Below are 5,771 nucleotides of genomic sequence, written 5' to 3' on the forward strand. Positions count from 1 at the left end.
TGTCCTTTGTGGGAACATGGATGCAGCTGGAAAGCATCATTCTCAGCAAGCTATCGCAAGAACAGAAAACCAAGCACCACATATTCTCACTCATAGGTGGGAATTAAACAATGAGATCACTTGGACACAGGAATGGGAACATCACACACTGGGGCCTATTGTGGGGAGGGGAGAGGGATAGCATTAGGAGATATACCTAATGTAAATGACGAGTTAATAGGTGAAGCACACCAACATGGCATATGTATACATATGTAACAAACCTGCACATTGTGCACATGTACCCTAGAACTTAAAGTATAATAACAAAAATTAAAAATAAACCAGAGAGTTTCAATGGCAGACTTGAGTAGGCAGAAGAAAGAATAAAGCAAACCTAAGGATAGGTTAATTGAGATTATCTGATCTGAGAATATAAATCAAAAAATATGAAACAAAATAAACAGATACTAAGAGTCCTGAGACAGTATGATGTGTTACCAGTATCTACAAAACAGAGTTCCAGCAGAAAAGAAGAGGAAAAGGGGGACAGAAAGAATATTTGAATAAATAATAGCTGAGATCTTCCTAAATTTAATGAAAACCATTAATCTGTACAGCTGAAAAGTGCAATGAATTCCAAATAGAATAAACTCAATGAGATCCACACCAGACATGCTATAATCAAATTTTTGGGGGACAAAGAAAAAAAGAAAATCTTAAAAGCATTGAGAGAGAATCAACTTGTCACATACAAGAGATTCTCAATGAGAATAATAACTAATTTGTATGAGAAATTATAGAAGCTAGCAGGTAGGGAATGATATTTAAATTGCTAAAGACAAAACTCTTAACCAAGAAATCTGTATCTGGTAAAAGTCTTCTTGCAAAATGAAAGAGACATTACAGATAAATAAAAATTGTGATTGTCTGTCATTAGTAGACCTTTCCTACCAGAAAGGTTAAAGAATGTCCTTTAGTCTGAAATAAAAGAAAATTAATAATCTGAATACATACGAAGAAAAGAACACCAGCAATGGAAATTACATAAGCAGATATGCATGTCAGGATTGATACATATTTTGTTTGAAACTCCTCTTATTTCCTTATGATTTAAAAGGCAAATACAAAAAACAGTATTATAAATCTGTGTGTATAAACACACAGTGTATAAAGATGATATTTGTGACAATAACATGTTGAGAGTAGAGGGCTATATTTTCATATACTAAAGAAACTAAATTGTTACTAATGTGAAATGAATTGTTACAAATTAAGATGTTAATTATAATTTTAAAAGCAAATATTAAGAAAATTACTCGAATATGTATAGTATAAGAAATGTTAAGGCAATTAACATGGCATACTAGAAAATATCTATTTAACACAAAAGAAGTCATTAGTAGAGAATCTGAGGAATGACAAAAAACATAAAACATATAGAAAACAAATTACTAAATGGTAGAAGTCAGTCATTTGTTTCCAGTAACTATATTAAATAATAATACATTAAATTATACAATAAAAAAGAGGAGGTTGAAAGGAAGGAACACACATACATACACACACACACACACACACACCAAACTAATCCAGCTATATACCATCAACATGATACTCATTTCAGATTCAAAGATGCAAATAAGTTGAAAGCAAAAGCATATAAAAAGATATTCCATGGAAACAGTAACAAAAAACGATTTGGAAAGGCTATGCTAATGTGTAGCAATATAAACTTCAAGACAAAACTGATGAGAGACAAAGGAAGATAACAAATAATAGTAAAAGTGTGTATCCATTAAGACAGTATAAAAATTATAGGAATATATGCACATTTCAATGGAGCTCCAAAATACATGAAACAAAACGTAACTGAATTGAATGGAGAAATAAATATTTAAATAAAGATTGTTGAAGACTTTAGCTCTCCACTTTTATTAATGAATAAAACAAGATAGATCACCAAGGAAATAGAAAGCATTAAAAAAAACCATACATTAATTAGATCTAATAGACATCTATAGAACTATCCACTCAACAACAGATTACATGGTTTTCTTTAGTGCATGTGGCATATTCTTCAGAATAGACCATTATAGGCCATTAAACAAATCTCAATAAATTAAAAAATTGAAGTCATACAAAGCATATTCTTTGATCACAATGGAATAAATTTAGAATAATAAAAAAATTTGGAATATTTGCTGCTACGTGGAAATTAAACAACATAATATTATATAATACATCAAAACGATCTGTTGATTGTTTCTTTAGCTGTGAAGAAGGTTTTCCATTTAATTTCCTTTTATTTATTTTTCTTTTTGTTGCATTTGCTTTTGGGGTCTTAGTCATAACTTACTTGCCTAGGTCAGTATCTACAAGAGTTTGTCCTAGGTTTTTTCTAGAATGTTTATGGTTTCTGGTCTTAGATCTAAGTCTTTAATCCACCATGAGTTTATTTTTGTATATGGTGAGAGATAGGGGTTTAGTTTCATTCCTTCTACATGTGGTTATCCAATTTTCCCAGCACAATTTATTGAACAGGGTGTCCTTTCATGAATATGTGTTTCTGTATACTTTGTCAAAGATCAGTTGACTGTAATTATTTGATTCTATTTCTGCTTTCTCTATCCTGTCCATCAGTCTATGTACCTACTTTTATATCAGTACGATGCTGTTGTGGTTACTATAGATTTGTTGTATAGTTTGAAGTTCAGTAATGTGATACCCTCAGATTTGTTCTTTTGCTTAGAATTGTTGGGCTGTTCTGGCTCTTTCTTTGTTCTACATGAATTTTGGATTGTCTAATTCTTTGAAAACTGATGCTGGTATTTTGATAGCAATTGTATTAAATATATCAATTGTTTGGGGTACTGTAGTTATTTTAATGATATTGATTCTTCCAATACATGAGTATGGGATACATTATTATTCGTTTGTGTCATCTATGATTTTTTTCAGCAGTGTTTTGTAGTTCTCCTTGTAGAGATTTTTACCTCCTTAGTTAAGTATGTTCCTAGGTATTTTATTTTATTTTATTTGCAGCTAATGTAAAAGAGACTGGGTTCTTTGATTCTTAGCTTGGTCATTATTGTTGTATAGCAGTGATACTGATTTCTACTAGACATTCAATGAAGAATTGGTACCAGTCCTACTTCAATTATACCAAAAGATTGAGAAAGAAATGAAATAACCAAAAGAGAAAAAAACACGACAACTATAGACCAACATTCCTAATGAATAGAGATGCAAAAATCCTCAACAAAATAGTAGCAAACCAAATCCAACAAGACATCAAAAAGATAACCCACCATAATCATGTGGATTTCATCCCAGGGATGCAAGGGTGGTTCACAATATGCAAGTCAATAAATGTGATTCATCACATAATCAGAATTAAAAACAAAAAGCATATGATCATCTTAATAGATATAAAAAAGCCTTCAATAATATCCAGCATCCCTTTATAATAAAAACTCTCAAAAAACCAAGCATAGAAAGAATACACATCAAAATAATAAAAGTCATACATGACAAACCTACAGCCAACATCATACTGAATGGGGAAAAGCTGAAAGTGTTACCCATAAGAACTGGAACAAGACAAGGAGGCCCACTTTCACCCCTTGTATTCCACATAGTACTGGATGTCCTAGCCAGAACAATAGGCAAGAGAAAGAAATAAAAGACATCCAAAGTGGAAAAAAGGAAATCAAACTATCTCTGTTTGCCAATGATATAATGATATATACAGAAAATCCTAAAGACCCCTCTAACGGAATCCTATATTTGTAAACGAAGTCAGTGAAGTCTCAGGTTATAAAACCAATGTTTGTTTTCATCTGAGTTTAGATCAGTTGTTCTCTCACATAAGGGGTAGAATGATTCTCATTGAATATCAGGCCTTATGTATGGAATTTTGTAGTCTCTGGGTGATTTTGTTTTTTCCTTTTACCTAGAGAGTTCACCTATACCTTTGCTCGAAAGAAGGAACCACCTATCACCTTAATCCAATTTGGCTTCATCATGACTAAAAGTTAGATTACATTTTGAATTAAGTCTCTACTCTTTGGTTCACTGTGGTTCTACAGCATAGACATCAAGAGGTTCCAGCTGCAAACCTGTGTTGGTCTGTAATTCTGATCTGCATCCAAGCTGCACTGTGATTCAAGTGCCTTGAATATCTATGGTCTTTGATCTTAAAGATGGCTACAAGATCTTTTTTTCCATGCTTCTAAGTATAAGACCATTTCTCAAGTGTTGTTGAGATTCTCAACTTTTTACTCTGTTCTCATAATTGGAAAATATTATGAGGGAAATAGCTGCAGAAAATGTCATACCAAATTCCAGCACAACTCCCATTTTCTTGAAATTGTATTTTCTCAAGTCCTAGTTGCCTTACAAGGTCTCCGTTACCTTCAAGTACAAAGGAGACTTTAATTTTGTCACACAAAAGTCTACATGTCACTGCAAGTTTATTGTCCTTTTGCTATGATTAAAACACTGATATTAATAGCATATGCTTCTTATGTATGTTTGCTTATAATACTATTGCATATACGCAACTCTTATTATTTCAACTAAATTATTTTTCCTAAGGCAGGCTTCTTACATAATCCATTTATATATCAGCCTAACCTAAACCTGAGACAGTAGTCGGGGCTTAATTATTGTTTATAGCTTGATTCACTGATCTACAAGAACTGAAACCTGTGTTGTTGAATTTGCTCTTTTTGTATTCTTCTTGGTATAACTTCAGGGAAGTTGGTATAATTTACAATAGGGTGATAATACCTTATAGATGTAAAAAAATAAAACCTAGAGCAAAGATAATATGCTCTAGACATTGTAATTCCTAGAGCAAAATATAAGCCTAATAAAATGAAGAAAACAATTGACTCCTATAACTCTGATTTTTCTGAAAATAGCTTCAACATTACTCCTGATAATTTGTCAATATTGCCAATTTTAAAATAACTAAGTATTTATTAGCCAGCCCAGGCTGCAAAAACAAAATGCTATAGACTGGGTAGCTTAAAAAACAGAAATGTGTTTTCTCTCAATTATAGATGCTAGAAGGTAAAGATCAAGGTTCTGACCAACTCAGTTTCTGGTAAGGTTAATTTTCCTGGTTTACAGACAGGCTACCTTTTACTGTGTTCTCACATGGCTTTTCCTTGGTGCATGTGCATGAAAAGAAAGAGAAAGGGCTCTCTGGTATCTCTTCTTACAAAAACACTAATCCTATCCGATCAGAGCCCTTTCCTTATGACTTCATTTAACCTTAATTACTTCCTAGAGGACCCATCTTTAAATATAGCATCATCATTGGTTAGGGTTCAACATATAAATTTTAAGGGAATGCCAACATTAAGTCCACAACAAAGTATATAATTAGGATGCTAATTTGACTTCCTTTTGTTCATGCAGATTTTTATTTAGAATTTAAATGAGAAAAGTCAAAAGTAAAGGGAATTTCTATAAATGTACAAATGAATACATCTTAGGGATATATCTTTATTCACTATGTGGTGATCTTGTAAGACATCAGAGATCTCAGCCAGGGCAGAATTCAAAATTCTTCTTTGTATTTTATGCACGCTTAGGCTTTCTAATCAAGAATTATTTCTAGTTAAATGTCTTCAGTTCTCCAACAAACATCATGGAAGTTTCTTTAAATTTCAGAGCACTTTCCACAAAGCAAAATGTGTAATAACCTTACAATATTTGTTTCACACCAAAAAGACAAATAGTCTATATAATTTACCACCACAATTATCTAAAGTAAGTTA

Source organism: Colobus angolensis, unplaced genomic scaffold (genome assembly GCF_000951035.1).
Source record: "Colobus angolensis palliatus isolate OR3802 unplaced genomic scaffold, Cang.pa_1.0 Scaffold681, whole genome shotgun sequence".
In the NCBI taxonomy this organism is placed as follows: Eukaryota; Metazoa; Chordata; class Mammalia; order Primates; family Cercopithecidae; genus Colobus; species Colobus angolensis.